The sequence below is a fragment of the Cibotium barometz genome, chromosome 29, assembly GCF_041138505.1.
Source record: "Cibotium barometz isolate CiBa-2024 chromosome 29, ASM4113850v1, whole genome shotgun sequence".
Classification (NCBI taxonomy): domain Eukaryota; kingdom Viridiplantae; phylum Streptophyta; class Polypodiopsida; order Cyatheales; family Cibotiaceae; genus Cibotium; species Cibotium barometz.
Genome location: NC_141074.1, coordinates 38,725,620 through 38,742,815, shown reverse-complemented (window position 1 = coordinate 38,742,815; position 17,196 = coordinate 38,725,620).

The window sequence follows — 17,196 nt, the reverse complement described above, 5'->3', positions numbered from 1 at the left end:
GCATTTACCCATATCCACATCTCATCACATCATATGCATTCACATCTCATGCATTCATATTTACCCGATTCGCATCACATCACATCACATTCATCACATCTTGATTCACATGACATCACATCCATTCTCATCCCATATCATTCATTCACATCCTGATTCACATGACATCTCATCCATTCACATCCTATATCATTCATTCACATCCCGATTCACATGACATCACATCCATTCACATCCCATATCATTCATTCACATCTCGATTCACATGACATCACATCCATTCACATCTCATATCATTTATTCACATCCCGATTCACATGACATCACATCCATTCACATCTATCCATTCTACATCACATCACCTCCATCCATTCACATCCATCACATCACATTCAATTCATATCCATCACATTCACATCCACATATATTCTTTCACATACACATCTATATCCTTTCTTTCTCATACATCCACATCCATTCTTTCACATACTCATTCACATCCATTCTTCACATATACATTCACATCCATTCTTCTCATACACATCCTTATCCATTCTTTCACATACTCAATCACATCCATTCTTCTCATACACATTCACATCCATTATCATCACATACATTCACTCATATCCCATATCATTCATTTACATTATGATTCACATGACATCACATCTCATCCATTCATTCACATTTATCTGATTCACACCGCATCTCATCACATCTATCCACATCACATTCATCTTATCACTTCTATTCATATCACATCCATCCATTCATTCTTCACATCTAGCTGATTCTCATCACATCTATTCATATCACATCCATCCATTCATTCACATCTATCTGATTCTCATCACATCTCATCACCTCTATTCTCATCACATTCGTTTAAACATAGAATTTAAGAGAATTTTTAATTTTTGATATAAAGATTCTTTACGCATCTATTTATGCATAAAATCAACTTCAGTGGGAATAACACTTTTAACAAAATCCTTTTATGCATCTATTTATGCATAAATTCAATTTTAAGGAAAATAAACTTTTAAAACAAAAATAAATCCTTTATGCATCTTTCTATGCATAAAATCAATTTTAATGAAATTAACACTTTTGAAATAAAAATAAATTCCCTTATACATCTTTATATGCATAAAATCAAAATTAATGAGAATAACTCTTTTGAAATAAAAATAAATTTCCTTATGCATCTTTCTATGCATAAAATCAAAATTAATGAGAATAACTCTTTTGAAATAAAAATAAGTTCCTATACGCATCTTTCTATGCATAAAAGCAAAATTAATGAGAATAACTCTTTTGAAATAAAAATAAATTTCCTTATGCATCTTTCTATGCATAAAATCAAAATTAATGAGAATAACTCTTTTGAAATAAAAAAATTCCTATACGCATCTTTCTATGCATATTCCCTTATGCATCTTTCTATGCATAAATTCAATTTGAATGGGAATGACACTTTTGAAATAAAAACAAATCTTTTAGAATGCACAAATAGAAGGAATTACTCTTTTAGAATAACCTAATGATAAACTTTAGTTCCACAAAATTTAAGAAAATTTTGCCATAACCTCCTTTGTATGGCTGACCATTTCTCAATTTTAACATTAAATTTATGACTTGCATTAATCCAATTTGAATTCTAATATCTCTAATCTACTCCATTTTCTAAAAATCAAGAGAGTAAACAATGAAAAGAGTTTAATCAATCTTTTAATTAAACTTTCTAGGATTAAGAGGGCTGAATTGTAAAGAAAAGAAGGGGGTGACCTTTCCATCAAGGCATAGCATCAGATTTTTATTCAAACATTTACAAAGCATAAAATTTAAGAAAACCATAGATTTAAAATTCACAAATAAGTAAGAATTAAGCTTACATGGAACTTGTAAGCTCTCCTTTGGCTTGAGGGATTGAGGGTTCTACTCTTGTTTGCAACAAGGGTGGCCACCAGTTCTTTTGGAGAGATTTAGCCAAAAACAATTGAATTATCAATTGAATTCAATGTATTTGACTTTGGGGAGGAGTAGAGTAACAGTGCATAAACACTATATACCTTTTACAAAGGGGGAGGCTTCTATTTATAGGAAAAAATTAGCCTCTAACCAAGCAAACTGATTCTAGAATTTTCCACATCAGTTTGGTCAATTTTTGACCATTTGTGGGTCAGTTTAGCTCACTTTTTGGATCTAGTTAAAACAAGAGAGAGGAGAGATAAAAATATCTCATTATTTGTGAGTTTAAAACTCATCCACACATGTGAAATAGGTGCCTCCTTCATGAGGGGAATTCCCCAGACTAAGGTGTCAAAAATGCATCATTTCCTATAAATATCTCTTCTTTTTTAACCTTGTCCTTAGTCAACTCTTCATCTTATGTGAGTATTTACTCATTTTTGGGGGATTTTTCTTTTATTCTTCAATTTATCTCCTCCCTACATTTGGATTAATCTTATTGGTCCATAGGAACCTTAATCTAAAATTTTCAAAAAATCTGGACCCTCAGGCTAAGGTCCTTTTTACCTATTTTAAATTTATTCTTCCAATTGCACACTGGAAAGTTCTTTTTGAATTTCTGTTTCAAGGGAAATCATTTGAATAAGAAGGGATATTTTTCCATCCAAAGATATCTAGAAACTGAATTACCTCTCTCTAGAATATTTTCTCTCTCTAGGCCAAAACAGATAAAAACAAGATCTGTTATTATTCTCAAAAGGGGATTGATTACAGGGGAGAAACTGGACATCTTGAGGGACTGGGGGAGGAATCTTACATCCTACCCCACTTAAAAAATGTGAGATGTCCTCATCTCAATCACTTCGAGCGTTACTGCCTTGGAAGTGGACGGTCGATTTGGGAACAACTCTCTTTGACCTCCCCTATTCTGAGGCAGAGGTCTTGCATTACTTTGGTTTGAAATTGCGGGTTGGTTAGAGGGTCTACCTCTGGGATTTCCCTGATATTGACGGATAGAAACCTGATTACTCTGGAAGGAAGGAGCTGGAGTCTGAAATCTTGATCCCTGATTTTCTTGCCCTGAAATCCTTGATCCAAAAGGAGTTGGACAATCCATACTGCGATGTCCAAATCCTTGACAGTTATAGCATTTCAATCCCTTGTTCAAGGGTGGAACTTCTGAAGTTGAATTCCAGGGGATTGAGTTTCGAGAAAAGGACATTTCTTCCATTCTGAAAATTCCCATATCTTGGGATTGACCCTGATATCTCTTAGGCGGTGGAAGGTTGGAATCATTTCCTCTAAATATCTCTTCTTTTTTAACTAATAAACCTTGTCCTTAGTAGTCAACTCTTCATCTTATGTGAGTATTTACTCATTTTTGGGAGATTTTTCTTTTATTCTTCAATTTATCTCCTCCCTACATTTGGTTTAATCTTATTGGTCCATAAAAATCTTAATCCAAAATTTTTAAAAAATCTGGACCCTAAGGTCCTTTTTACCTATTTTAAATTTATTCCAATTGCACACTGGAAAGTTCTTTTTGAATTTCTGTTTCAGGGGAAATCATTTTAATAAGAAGGGATATTTTTCCATCCAAAGATATCTAGAAACTGAATTATCTCTCTCTAGGCCAAAACAGATAGAAACAAGATCTGTTATTATTCTGAAAAGGGGATTGATTATAGGGGAGAAACTTGACATCTTGAGGGACTGGGGGAAGAATCTTACATCTTACCCCACTTAAAAAACGCGAGATGTCCTCATCTCGCAGGTGGAGTATGATCTCTTTCATCATCATCTTCTTCTTCTTCTTCAATCACTTCTAGGGTTACTGCCTTGGAAGTGGACGGTCGATTTGGGAACAACTCTCTTTGACTTCCCCTATTCTGAGGTAGAGGTCTTGCATTATTTTGGTTTGAAACTGCAGGTTGGTTAGAGGGTCTACCTCTGGGATTTCCCTAATTTTGCATTTTGTCGGATAGAAACCTGATTACTTTGGAAGGAAGGAGCTGGAGTCTAGAATCTTGATCCCTGATTTTGCCGGATAGAAACTTGATTACTTTGGAAGGAAGGAGCTGGAGTCTGGAATCTTGATCCCTGATTTCCCTACCCCCGAAAACCTTGATCCAAAAGGAGTTGGACAATCCATACTGCGATGTCTAAATCCTTGACAGTTATAGCATTTCACTCCCTTGTTCAAGGGTGGAACTTTTGAAGTTGAACTCCAGGGGATTGAGTTTCGGGAAAAGGACATTTCTTCCATTCTGAAACTTCCCATATCTTGGGCTTGATCCTGATATCTCTTAGGCGGTGGAAGGTTGGAATCACCTTCTTGAAAGGTGATGGTGCTGGCTTTGGTGGGACCTTGACATCAAAGGCCTTGGAGAAATCCTTCGCCATCTGCACTGCTTAGGCCATGGAAACTGGCTTGGCTTTCTTCACCAAAATATTCAAAGGTTCGTTCAGTCCCCGAATGAACCTGGCCATGAGTTGTTCTTCATTCAGCGGTGGGTGGCGAGTATTTGAGGAGGAGAGCGATTGCTTGGTGATATACTTCAATAGTTATGCTCCCTTGGGTTAACTCTAGAAATTCGTTCATTTTTGTTTCCAAAAAGCTAGGAGGACAGAACCTCATCCTTAGGTAAATTTTGAGATCATTCCATGTCTGGGTATTCCGATCCAGACGGTTTGTCTCGCAGTGGTTTTTCCATGCCACTCTGGCTATTTCTACTATCTTCAGCCTTGCAAGAGCCATTTTGCTCTTCTTATTGTACCCGGTGACATCAAAGTTCTCTTCCATTGCTTCGATCCACTTCTCCACAACCTCGCCCAAGTTTTCCCCTTCACCCTTGAAAGGTCCAAGCTGCAAACTATGAAGAGTTTTACAAACATCCAAGTCAAGCTCTTCCTCATTGAGTTGGGGGTTATCATTTCTACAACGACAACCTTGATCCATGTTCCTATCAATACGAAAAATCTTGTTAAGTCTCTTATTTATGATTCAAATCCGATTTTTGATTCATCTGATTCTGGGGTTCTTTAGATAGGTCGGCTCCCCACAGAATCGTGGGATAAAGATACTCGCATTATTAGATAACAATTCATTCAGAACATATCATTCATATCTTTCACAGAATAATGGTCTATTAGACCAAAATGTCCATCTAAACAGTACTCCATGGGGGATTTCAATTTTATAGACTTTTAATGTTGGAATTAGGGTTGCAAGAAAGCACACAAAGCTTGGAGAAGAAGAAGCAAGAAAATGCACACAACACACAGTGTATTAGATTGTGTCAATGTACAAAAGATAAGTTAGCCCTAGAATAATGGGCGTATATACAAGCCGGGGGAAAAAACCCCCTAAAGAGGGAAAAAGTACCCCAGCAGTCCTAAGTGTGTTCATACACATCATTGCCTATATATGGCAACAAATCCCCCCTGAAGTGATGGTGTCAATGAGAGCTAGCACTCATGTATAGGGAAGTGCCATGCCCGAAGTAGATCAGTCCACAAAGGGGAGCAAGCCCAAAGCTTTGCGGAAAGCTTTGAACTTCTCACGAGGAAGTGCCTTTGTGAAAAGATCGGCGAGGTTGCCCTTTGTTGCCACATAGGCCAAGCTAATCTCTCCTGCTGAGAGTCTCTCCCTGACATAGTGATAATGCACCTCAATGTGCTTTGTGTGAGCATGAAAAACAAGGTTTCTCGTAACTGTCAATGCGCTCTGACTGTCAGTGTAGATAGAGGTGGCAGACTCTTGTCCAACACCACCCAAGTCAACCATAAGCTGTCTGAGCTACACACACTCAACCGTTGCTGTGAAAGCTACCCTATACTCAGCTTCACAACTAGAAGTGGCCAAAGTAGGTTGCTTCTTGCTCAACCAAGATATGCATGAGCTACCGAGCATGAAACACAAACCACTTGTTGTGGACACTCTTGTGTCATAGCAACCAGCCCAAAAAGCACGTAAATCTGGCGCGGTAACGATCCCCCCTTGGGATAAAACAGCCCAAGATGTATGGTGCCACTCAAGTAGCGACGAAAGATGCGCTTCCAATGCTGAGACCCTAGGCTATGCATAAACATGCTCACCTGTGAGACTGCAAACTGAATGTCCGATCTTGTAATGCATACATAAATGAGGCAACCAACAGCTGTATGATAGAGTGTGACATCAAAGTGATCTCCAGCATCATGAAGACTCAACTTCAAACCTGTCTCCATTGGAGTAGCAATAGGCTTGCAGTCTTCAAGGCCAAATCTAAACAACAATGGCTCAAAATACTTTGTCTGACACAAAGCAATACCTCCATCACACTGCTTAAATTGTATCTCCAAATAATGATGCAAATGCCCCAAATCTGACATCTCAAAAGAGGCATTCAAATCAGCCTTAAAATCAGCAATATGACTTTCATTTGGTCCTGTGAGCAGCATGTCATCGACATAGAGAGCAATGATTAGATGTACATCATCCATACGTTTAACATACAAAGTGCTTTCTATTGGACTATTCTGAAAACCATGTGCAGTCAAATATGCATGTATCTTTTCATACCAAGCTCGTGGAGCTTGCTTTAAACCATATAAAGCCTTTTTCAACCTGCACACTTTGTTTTCCTGCCCTCTTTGAACAAAACCACAAGGCTGCGATACATACACCTCCTCATGCAAATCTCCATTCAAGAATGCAGTCTTTATGTCCAACTGATGTACATGCTAACCATTATGAGCTGCCAATGCACAAATGCTACGAATGGTAGTCATACGACAAGTGGGAGCAAAGGTCTCATCAAAATCAATGCCCTTTTCTTGAGCATAACCCTTTGCAACAAGTCTAGCCTTATAGCGATCAACACTGCCATCTGGCTTTCGTTTCAACTTAAAAACCCACTTACATCCAATGCCCTTTTTACCAATAGGCAAATCACACAAAGACCATGTATCATTCTTCATTATAGCATCATATTCACTTTGCATTATAGCCAACCAATTATTTGATTTTTGTGCCTCATTAAATGAAAGAGGTTCTTCCTCTTCACACATACTAGACACAGCCAAAGCATAACAATCTGATGCATAAGAGGCATGCTGAAAACCTGAACGAGTACGACTAGACATAGGTGCATCAATTTTACTATTAGGCAAGGTTTGCACCAGCCATTTAGGCATACCTCTAGCCTGCTCATTTTCAGCCTTATCCTCATAAATTACATCCTATAAATCTGCATCACAAATAGGTTGATCTATGATGTCGTTTGAAATCTGCATAGGCTGAATATTTGCCTCATTAGGACTTACATTTGAATTCCCACCTGTAAACAGAGGCAACAACGTATCAAATGTTGAAATATACAAGTGAATAGGGTGTGTGCGGGAACAAGCCCTTGGTTAGAGGCTGTAAAGAGGATGTGTAAATGTGAAAGAACCTGTGAACAGGTGAGAAGAATCTACTGGGAGAGAATAAAGGGTAGCATGAGAAGATTTAGGAAGTGTGGAGATATTATGGGAGATATTATGGGAAAAGTGAAGAGGTGCAGAGAATCAAGCAAAAGAGGTGGAGATATTCTGGGAGAGGTGGAGTGAATCAAGGAGAAATCAATGGGATTAGATGCATAAACTATAAATTGAGGCATTGGCCTAATGAGAATTTTCAGGTTTTTTATTATCCATGCCTACATTAAGCTATTTGCTAATTACTCACTAATTATATCTTAATTATTTGCTAATTACATCTTAATTATTTGATAATTACTCACTAATTATATCTTAATTATTTACTAATTACTCACTAATTATGTCTTAATTATTTACTAATTACTCACTAATTATGTCTTACGTCTTAATTATTTACTAATCATTTTATTAATGATGTTGATTCTAGTATTTGATCCACCATAGCTCATCACATTGCTCTAATTTCAACATGGTATCAGAGCCATGCCTAGAATCCATTAGGTTTATGAGCCCATTATCTAATTAATTAAGATTAGTAGATAATTAGAAATTAATCAAAATTTTAGTTATTTTTCACCTCACCTCTGCACCCCCAGCCCAGTGGAGGAGCTCCCTCTCCTTGCACACATCAAATTAGCCCAAGCCCTTTTAGGTACTCAAACTAGACTCAAGGGGCTACACTCACCTCAAAGGAATTGAAGCAAATCAGTGCAGAACGCCGGCGCGACAGCCCGGATTGAAGGCATGTTTTTTTCTGAGAAAATTTGACATTGCAGCTGCTCCAAATCAAATTGGTCTAATTCCTCATAGCTCTAGGGGTTTTCAAGCATGCTCTACAAGCTGGTGAAGACAGAATTCAATTTGATCAAGTCTACGGTGAGTTCCAAGCTCTTCATCAAATCTGCAGGTGACTTTGGTAAAACAGAGATTAAGCTTTCAATATTTGGTCAAATCTTGTGTTTCTTAGCTTAATCCTCTACTAGACTCATTGCTATTGATGGCCTTGAAAGAATTTGAGCTCATTTGAAGTCTAAGGCATCAGATCTGGACTCCCCGCATACTCTGTTTTCTGCACACAAAATAATGGATTAATTTACTAATCAGTGATTAATTTACAATCAATGCTGATCACTATATTTTGGTGCAATTGAGGGTTCAAATTAACCATTAGGTATCTGATACAGATCCCTATAACTTCAAATTGCAATTCAGAGTTGGTTTGATACTCCAACCATTCCGTACAAATTGGTTACCCTTGATTTAATGTAATTTCTGCTAAAATTGTGCTGATAAAATTATGATAATCATCATTTTGCATTTAACCCTTGGTTAATTCTTGTAAATCTCACTCAAATTTAAGATTATTCACAGCCACAGTTGCATTTGGGAATGTGCATAAGAATTCATGCTATATGCATTATGTATTGGGCACATTACATCAGTGTAAATATGGGATCAGACACTGCCCTTGTCTAGAATAAGGCAAGAGGTAAGACCTCCCGCATAGATTTGGGTTTGCATTGCATAATGATACAAGATAAACATCAAAAACCCAAAGGAACTGTCAGCAAAACATTTGAACATGTTGCTCACATGGAGCAAGAAGACCTGACGGACAAGCTCATGGTCCCAGCCATGAAAGAAGAAGAACATCTCCTTCCAAGAAGAAGATCCACACCAAGAAGATCTAAAGAAAGACACGGACACGAGAAGAGAAGCTGCCCCAAGAAGACTGAAAGAAGACATGGACGCGTGGAGAGAAGCTGTCACGACAAGAAGACTGAAGAAAAGAGAAGATGTGAGGCTCCAAAGAGTGAGGAGCCATGTGAAAATCTCAGAGAGAGAGAGAGAGAGAGAGAGAGAGAGACCCCACAACCCAATGTAACCTGCCCCAATGTAACCTGCCCTAACAAAGTAAAACCATCTCTGAGCCACCGATGATGTAGGCCACATGGTAGATGTATGTGTGAGCACTTTAGTCAAGGTCGCCGGCAACTATAATAAGCCTTGGATACATAGAGAGAGAGAGTGTCAAGGACTATGAGTTTAGGGACTTGAGGCACTGGTCGCGGGCTATCAAGTAAGAGAGAAACTTGGTATAGGGTCCAGGTGTGGTAAGTTAACTTGAGGGGAGGTGTGCTAGACACTGGTCGTGGACTATCAAGTAAGAGGGAAACTTGGTATAGGGTCCAAGTGTGCTAGAGAGTATTCACTTGAGGGGAGGTGTTGAAATATACAAGTGAATACGGTGTGTGCGGGAACAAGCCCTTGGTTAGAGGCTGTAAAAGAGGATGTGTAAATGTGAAAGAACCTATGAAAAGGTGAGAAGAATATACTAGGAGAGAATAAAGGGTAGCATGAGAAGATTTAGGAAGTGTGGAGATATTCTCCCCTAGCCGGATATTCATGCAAACTTAAAACTAGTCACACCACTTACACACCCAAAATGAAATTGCCTTTGTCTCAGTATCATCTATCTTTAAAAACAATCATTTACTGAAACTATTGTCTCACTGATCATAATCCTCAAAATCTCCAGTTGAATCCTTAATTCGAGTCATTCCTTCATCAGTGTATCTATGGCATCATTGGCAACCAGAACGCTCACAACCTGACCACTCACAGGGGCCTTTTTGATAGTTCCTAGCTCATAGTAACCGGCAATATATTCACATATCAAAATGGAAACTCCGTTGAGAATCAGCAAGATCAATCAACGGATCCATATAAAAGGGCCATGGACTCATCCGTTGAGGACCAGTAAGGTCAATCAACCAGATCCATGCCCGAATTCAGAAAACAACTCTTACTCCTTAATCCAATATCTTCCACGACGCATGTGTGGGTATCGTCGGTGACCCAGAGCCCCAGCACCGTATGGTCAGCACCCTCTAGGATCCTTTGCAGGTGACCTAGTGCTTCACTCATAGGCCGCTTCCTTGGTCCCTCATCCACCGTACTGGAAGCTCATAATTTTAATCAAACGGAGGCTGGTCAACCTTGCTACGCGAGACGTCCTCCGTTGACTCTCCGTCAGCTGTTGCAACTTTATCAGCTAGGTCTCCACCACCACGACCTTAATCACAAGATGGTCAAAATGCTTTCCCAGCATTCTTGACATAAAATAGTCATTCAAAAATTGGCGATAAATACAGTTTCTATAACGAACTTCCGTCTTTCCACAATAATCAACATTACTTAATCCACATTCATTTCATATAACTTCCCATTCTCATTCAATCGCATCATTTTCCATCTCATCACTTCTTTCCTCAAATATCCTCATCAGATCTCATCCACTCGCATTTACCCATATCCACTCGAATTTTCCCATATCCACATCTCATCACATCATATTCTTTCACATCTCATCCATTCATATTTCCCCGATTCGCATCACATCACATAACATTCATCACATCTTGATTCACATGACATCACATCCATTCTCATCCCATATCATTCATTCACATCTCGATTCACATGACATCTCATCCATTCACATCCCATATCATTCATTCACATCCCGATTCACATGACATCACATCCATTCACATCTCATATCATTCATTCACATCTCGATTCACATGATATCACATCCATTCACATCTCATATCATTCATTCACATCCTGATTCACATGACATCACATCCATTCACATCTCATATCATTCATTCACATCCCGATTCACATGACATCATATCCATTCACATCTACCCATTTTACATCACATCACCTCCATCCATTCACATCCATCACATCACATTCACATCACCTCCATCCATTCACATCCATCACATCACATTTAATTCATATCCATCACATTCACATCCACATATATTCTTTCACATACATATCTATATCCGTTCTTTCACATACATCCACATCCATTCTTTCACATACTCATTCACATCCATTCTTCACATACACATTCACATCCATTCTTCTCATACATATCCTTATCCATTCTTTCACATACTCATTCACATCCATTCTTCTCATACACATTCACATCCATTATCATCACATACATTCACTCATATCCCATATCATCACATACATTCATTCATATCCCATATCATCACATACATTCATTCATATCCCATATCATTCATTTAAATTCTGATTCACATGACATCACATCTTATCCATTCATTCACATTTATCTGATTCACGTCGCATCTCATCACATCTATCCACATCACATTCTCATCACTTCTATTCATATCACATCCATCCATCCATCCATTCACATCTATCTGATTCTCATCGCATCTATTCTCATCCATCTATCCATTCATTCACATCTATCTGATTCTCATCACATCTATTCTCATCACATTCGTTTAAACATAGAATTTAAGAGAATTTCTAATTTTTGATATAAAGATTCTTTACGCATCTATTTATGCATAAAATCAACTTCAGTGGTGGGAATAACACTTTTTACAAAATCCTTTTATGCATCTATTTATGCATAAATTCAATTTTAAGGAAAATAACACTTTAAAGAAAATCCTTTATGCATCTTTCTATGCAAGCATAAAATCAATTTTAATGAAATTAACGCTTTTAGATTAAAAATAAATTCCCTTATGCATCTTTCTATGCATAAAATCAAAATTAATAAGAATAAATCTTTTGAAATAAAAATAAATTTCCTTATGCATCTTTCTATGCATAAAATCAAAAATAATGAGAATAACTCTTTTGAAATAAAAATAAATTCCCTTATGCATCTTTCTATGCATAAAATCAAAATTAATGAGAATAAATCTTTTGAAATAAAAATAAATTTCCTTATGCATCTTTCTATGCATAAAATCAAAATTATTGAGAATAACTCTTTTGAAATAAAAATACATTTCCTTATGCATCTTTCTATGCATAAAATCAAAATTAATGAGAATAACTCTTTTGAAATAAAAAAATTTCCTTTATGCATCTTTCTATGCATAAAATCAAAATTAATGAGAATAACTCTTTTGAAATAAAAATATATTCCCTTATGCATCTTTCTATGCATAAATTCAATTTGAATGGGAATGACACTTTTGAAATAAAAACAAATCTTTTAGAATGCACAAGCAGAAGGAATTACTCTTTTAGAATAACCTAATGATAAACTTTAGATCCACAAAATTTAAGAAAATTTTGCCATAACCTCCTTTGTATGGCTGACCATTTCTCAATTTTAACATTTAATTTATGACTTGAATTAATCCAATTTGAATTCTAATAATCTCCTATTTATGCAACATCCTTGGCTTGATTAAGGGTTGTCGCACTCTCATAAGCCTTTCTCTTTCTAATTAAGCGTAAATATCATAAATTTCTAGTTTTTTCTTCTTCATAAATCAGCCCATTACTCTCTAATAACCTCCTTCAATACCAATGTCAAAGGAAAACACCCAAATCAAGAAGTTCTCGGGAGAGGGCTTCCACACTTAGCAAGTCCTTGTCAAGTACAGCCATTATCATGCTTCATCTTGATGAGGCTCTCACCATGTGGACCAGCTTCCGACTCCAAAGGAGAAATGGGATGAGCTTGATAAGCTATATGGAGCTCGTGGTGGTAAGAATTCCAAGATCTCACTCAAAATTGAATTTTTCAGCTTGGAACTCAAAGAGGGAGATGGCATTGGAGCCTTCATCTCTCACTTGAAGGGCCTTATGGCTCAACTTGCATCAATGAATGCGAGAATGGATGAAGATGATGCAGTGGTTGTTTTGCTAAAAGCAGTCAAGAAGGTGTACCCCACCTTAGTCACCACTCTAAAGAACATACCTAATCCCACCCTCGAAGGATTCATTCAATCTTGTCTTGATGAAGAAAAGAGGCCAAAGGGAGGAGCTGAATCTTCAAATGCAACACTTCATTAAATATCGAACAAGCTTTGTTACATCAAGTGGTCAAAGTAAGATGTGCCCATTGCAAAAAGGTGGGTCATTTGGCAAATAATTGTTGGATCAAATATCCCAACAAAATGAAATGTAACAAGTGTAAACAAACGGGACATATCACTTCTAAATGTCCTAACAAAGAGTCAGAGGCTAACTTTGTATCAATATCTAACTCCTCTGAGCACCTATTTTAAAATGTAACAACACCTATATTCCTAAACCTTGTACGCCTAATGTTATAAAGGCAACCTATGTCCAATACCACCTATTCCAATTCTTTTATAGTTGGTATTGAGGGAGGGTATTAAAAGACTAAGGTCATGTAAAAGGGTAGGAGAAAGGTGTGTGTGTCAAGGGACTTAAGGTCCACTAGCTCACCTATTTAAAGGTGGAGCTAGAAGGCTTTTATGTATTGAGCAAGAAGCCTAGTTGTATTTGAGCAACTTAACACTAGTTTGGTACCAAAAAAGGACACTTAAGTGTCCTTTTTTGGACGATGCAAATAAAATGCTACTTGCACTAGGAAAGACATATTCAAAATCCCTCTTGAGGAGTTTGAATATGTGACCTAGTGTGTCTTTAAAAAATGTAACCTTGCAATTTGGATGTTGGCACGATAAGGAATTACACCCATAAATAGGACTTGCATGAGACTGCAACTCAGGTTTGAGAAAACTGCGTTATAAGCTTAGAGAAAAAAATCACTAAGCCCCGTGAAAAATTCCAAGTAATTATTTCATATTTGTGTCAAAGATTTTACCAAGTTTCACATGAAATAAAATTCAATTGAGAGTGTCTAAAATAGTAGGAAGTTGTATGTGTTTGATACACCACTTTTTAGCTTCCATTTGTATCCAAACCAATACATGGTTTTAATGTGTTTGCAAGTTTTTTAAGGTGATACAATGCTTACTCTATCCATTGAGATCTTAAAGTTATATGTAAAAGTCCCTTAGTAAGCTACAAATATTAATTGTTTCAAAATGTCAAAACTGCACACAACAAAAATTCTGGATTTAGATTCTTGAGTCATACGTATTACATTCCTTAGTAAACTTGCAACATTTTGTCTGTATAGAATAATTCCGCTAAGGTACATTATACAAACATAATTTGGGCACCTAAAACCTTTGTTTCATGGTTGTTGAGAGAGAATTTAGAAAATTTGAAAAATGTAGCACGATTGAAAAACTAAGATAGCGCTCAAGTAGCAAGATTTACTTGAGCTTGGGACCCCAAAAAAATCTGTATTAACTTGGTTTTGAACTATATAATCATTTTCGATTGCCAATTTGCACTAACATAACCCTAGTTTTATGGAAGTACCTTTGGAAGGCCAAAATTTTTCTCTTTTTCAGCATCTTGGTAATTTGAGATTTTTGTTATAGTTCACAAGTAGCTTAGGAACTAGGACCTAAAGGAGATTGTGTTGTTTTGAAACCCCAAGTTCTACCAATTGACTTTTACAAACATGAAAAATTCTAGAATCAGTTTGCTTGGTTAGAGGCTCATTTTTTCCTATAAATAGAAGCCTCCCCCTTTGTAAAAGGTTAATAGTGTTTATGCACTGCTACTCTACTCCTCCCAGAGTCAAATACATTGAATTCAATTGATAAGTCAATTGTTTTTGACTAAATCCTCTCCAAAAGAACTGGTGGCCACTCTTGTTGCAAACAAGAGTAGAACCCTCAATCCCTCAAGCCAAAGGAAAGCTTACAAGTTCCATGTAAGCTTAATTCTTACTTATTGTGGCCCTACGGGCGTTTTTATATAACTAATGAAAGGATCTTTTCTCGGGAAATTTTTTTTCTTACTTATTATGAATTTTAAATCTATGGTTTTCTTAAATTTTATGCTTTGTAAATGTTTGAATAAAAATCTGATGCTATGCCTTGATGGAAAGGCCACCCCCTTCTCTTCTTTACAATTCAGCCCTTCTTAATCCTAGAAAGTTTAATTAAAAGATTTATTAAACTCTTTTCATTGTTTACTCTCTTGATTTTTAGAAAATGGAGTAGATTAGAGATATTAGAATTCAAATTAGATTAATTCAAGTCATAAATTGAATGTTAAAATTGAGAAATGGTCGGCCATACAAAGGAGGTTATGGCAAAATTTTCTTAAATTTTGTGGAACTAAAGTTTATCATTAGGTTATTCTAAAAGAGTAATTCCTTCCATTTGTGCATTCTAAAAGATTTGTTTTTATTTCAAAAGTGTCATTCCCATTAAAATTGAATTCATGCATAGAAAGATGCATAAGGATTTTTTTTTATTTCAAAAGAGTTATTCTCATTAATTTTGATTTTATGCATAGAAAGATGCATAAAGGAATTTATTTCTATCTCAAAAGAGTTATTCTCATTAATTTTGATTTTATGCATAGAAAGATGCATAAGGGAATTTATTTTTATTGCAAAAGAGTTATTCTCATTAATTTTGAATTTATGCATAGAAAGATGCATAAGGGAATTTATTTTTATTTCAAAAGAGTTATTCTCATTAATTTTGATTTTATGCATAGAAAGATGCATAAGGGAATTTATTTTTATTCTAAAAGTGTTAATTTCATTAAAATTGATTTTATGCATAGAAAGATGCATAAAGGATTTATTTTTTTTAACGTGTTATTTTCCTTAAAATTGAATTTATGCATAAAAGGATTTTGTAAAAAGTGTTATTCCCACTGAAGTTGATTTTATGCATAAATAGATGCGTAAAGAATCTTTATATCAAAAATTAGAAATTCTCTTAAATTCTATGTTTAAACAAATGTGATGAGAATAGATGTGATGAGAATCAGATAGATGTGAATGAATGGATGGATGGATGTGATATGAAGAGAAGTGATGAGAATGTGATGTGGATAGATGTGATGAGATATGACGTGAATCAGATAAATGTGAATGAATGGATGAGATGTGATGTCATATGAATCAGAATGTAAATGAATGATATGGGATATGAGTGAGTATGTGAAAGAATGGATGTGGATGTATGTGAAAGAACGGATATAGATGTGTATGTGAAAGAATATATGTGGATGTGAATGTGATGGATATGAATTGAATGTGATGTGATGGATATGAATTTAATATGATGGATATGAATTGAATGTGATGGATATGAATTGAATGTGATGTGATGGATGTTTACTTTTGCTCACAGCCAAGCAATTTTTTGCACAGGAAATTGTCACACAGGAACTGTCATTTTAGATGACTCCTACTCTTGTCAGACCAAGAAAATCCTCACACACACAAAACTTCAGTTTCAAAACACACACATTCCTCTTAGATCACTACTACATTGTATCTACACTCAAGACACTGAATATGCAAAGTACAAGAAACAGGAATAAGACAGATAGACTCACAAACTGCATCTTGCATTCAGAAATCCCCCATAGCTACACAGAAAATCCGCCTAGTATCAAGAACATCCATAACTGAAAATCCTTCTCCCTTTTCAAGAGCCAAACGACTTTTTAACTTCTAGGATATGAAAAGTCTCCAAAATAGACTAAGGATTCATACATATGATAAAAGTAATTCCTCCTAGGGTCTAGCCTAAACAGCTGGCACAACTCGGTGGCTTGAGCCAAAGGCTAACATCGGACCCACAATCCCTTGATCCATAATCTAGACAGGCAAAGAATCTTGCAAAGATAAGCATAAACGCCATCAGAACATCCTCCTCTTTGAAATTTTGCATATCCGCTGACTTTCCATTTGAAACATAATGCTCCACTGCTGATTTTTGACTAATTTGCTGCACTGCCGACTGCTGATATGACTTCCTACCTTGACATTGAAAACATGCTTCCTCCACATTTTGAAAATTGGACCATACTCCC